We start from the raw sequence: 2595 nt of genomic DNA on the forward strand, positions 1-2595 counted from the left end.
GAAGAGGCGGGGAGAACCGAGCCCCCCGTCTGACAATCTTCTTCCTCCCTCTACCCCGAGGGAGCGATACCGCTTATTTTTTATTCAAAAAAACTACGAGTGCTGGGCTCCTCTCCGCGCGGAGCCGCTTGCGGGGAAGAAAGGAAGGACGGAGGAGAGCGAGCGGCGCGCTTCCTGCGCTCGGGCGCCGAGCAGATGGTTTCAATCAGGGCGCCGGGCATGGGCGAGCCCCCGGGGCGGCGGGACGCGGTGTGCCCGCGCCTGCGGCGCTCGCCCGCGTTTTCCAAGCTCCCCGGCGTAGCCTCGGAGTAACAGTACCTGTGGGGAGAGGGAGGCAGCGGCGTGCCCCTGAACTTCATTCCGGGTACCTCGGTTCAAATCCAGCCTGCTCAGACCAGCTACTGACAGCAATTTTGTAATGCTCTGCTCCCTGGGGAGTGGAGCCCGAGGTGCCCCACTCGGAGGCACGCCCCAGCCAGGGTCCCTCCGCACGCCAGGACACAGGGCGACACGCGTACCAGAGGGTGAAGAAGGTCTCTGCGTGGCACAAGCGATAAAGCACACATACTCCTCGCAGGCCACAAACAGCATCGTACGGGCCAGCTCCCTGGCAGACCCATCCACGTGCTTCTGCCGGTTTAACAGATGAGAAACCCGCACAAGGCGTTTGATATAAAAAACATACAAAAGAGGCAGGATGCTAGCTGCTAGCAGAACCATGAGTATTGCAAAATACAAAGACTGCACCTAAATCTTGAAGTATTATGTAAGCATTTATAAAACAAGTAACTTCGCAATATACTAACCAAATGATAACAGGAACAGAAGAAAAATAGAGTGACACGTGTATTCTGTAACTGGAAATACAAATTCCAGCACTGCACATTTCTTGAACTTTAAGCAAATGCTTACTTTCCTTCCATTGACAGAAATGGAACTGAAATGGTGCTCAGTGTTAGGCAAATGCTTATGAGCTTTCCTACACAAGGATACTTCTCTGAACCCAGAGCAGAGTACTCGGGATAAACTATTCTCGGCTTTCTCCACCTCATCAACAAAATAAGATCTATTGTCTTGAGATATTCTGATCCATCATCCCACGCGACAAAGAAACCTGGTGTAAATGTCCAGCATTTCACAAACCTCCATTATATTTCAAAAGAGTGAACGCACAGGAAGTAAGGGTAACTCTCATCTGGATGCTGATGGGAATGTGTGTTTCAAAGCAAAAGCTGTTTCAGCTGTCAGCCTTCTTGGGACAGATGTATTTACTCAGCTGCAAAAGGAGTACCGTGTCACCGAACATCAAAAAATGGTGGGAGTTTAAATTTCAACACACAAGGAATAATTTACCTCCTGAACAAGCAGCTACTGCTACAAGTACCTGGCAGGAATATAAAATGAATACAATTTTCTTTCCCCGTTACAAAAACAACATAGGAGGGCCTTTTCAAGTATATTTCACAAGTGCAGCAAGATAGCCAACCCATCCGCCTCTCCAGGAGACCAATGATAACAAGGAATGATGCTCAAAGAAAGATGCTCAGCTTCCAGTTAAGCAGGAAGCAGTCTGGCTTCTGGCTGCTTCTACAGCACATCAAGCAAACATCTCAAACATGCTAATATTGCTTTTATCAGATATTATTTTTCTCGCCCATTTATGTCGCATTCAGTCCCCCAGACCTCAAGCAACTTGGCAACTGCCTAAATTTTCCTTTGACCCCAGGAGACCCAACCTAAAATTAAGTTTTATTTGAACACTGAATTGGGGCCTTCAATGCGTTTTAATGAAGAAGCAGCCTGTGAAGGGCTTGTTTATTAAAGGAGCTGGCTGCTGCTCTGATTAAGCAACTGGAAGATGATAATAAAATGTAAACTAGGAGAGCATTATTTTTCTTGTTTGCCAAACATATTACAGCTAGCAAAGCTCCACAAACAAGAATGAAGGACTTGAAAAATCAGGGCCTACTTGTTAACCTTGGCCATACTGCACTTAAAGAAAATTTCTGTGCTTATTTTGCCTTTCCTACTGTCACCTCAGTGCAAGCGAGGTTAGCAAAGCCAGAGAGTGGCTCTAATCTACACGTAACCACAGTCACTTTCCAAGCCTGTTTGGTAGCTCCAAGAGGCAACTGCAGCCCTGCACGCCACAGGGCTGACGAAGGCCTCCGCGTACACGCTGCCCCGCCGGAAAACCCTCCTGGGCCAGCAGCAGCTTCCAGGGAGCACATTTGCTCATTTGGCAAATCCTGCTCGCAGTAGGCCAAAAGATTTTGTGCTTTCTTTTTACTAACCAAAGTGAAAGGACTTTCTTTTGGAGAGCAGATGCCGTAATAGCTTGCAGGCGGTCTGACCTGGCTGCTCACCTGGCGCTCTGCCCTCTTACCAATCAATACCAGTTTCACTCAGCCAACCATCACTACCTACTGTATTTTGTTTCTCATAAGTTAAAAAAAAAAAAACAGGGAGCCCCGCTTTCCACTGCAGCCACCGTGGGGCGAAGTCCCCGGGGCACGCCGGCACCGGCCCGCCGAGCCACACGTGCCTTCCGCCGAGCCGGGGCTCAGCAGCCTCCAGCTTCTCTCGGCTCTTCGC

This window comes from Aptenodytes forsteri, unplaced genomic scaffold, assembly GCF_000699145.1.
Source record: "Aptenodytes forsteri isolate BGI_AS27 unplaced genomic scaffold, ASM69914v1 Scaffold8, whole genome shotgun sequence".
Classification (NCBI taxonomy): Eukaryota; Metazoa; Chordata; class Aves; order Sphenisciformes; family Spheniscidae; genus Aptenodytes; species Aptenodytes forsteri.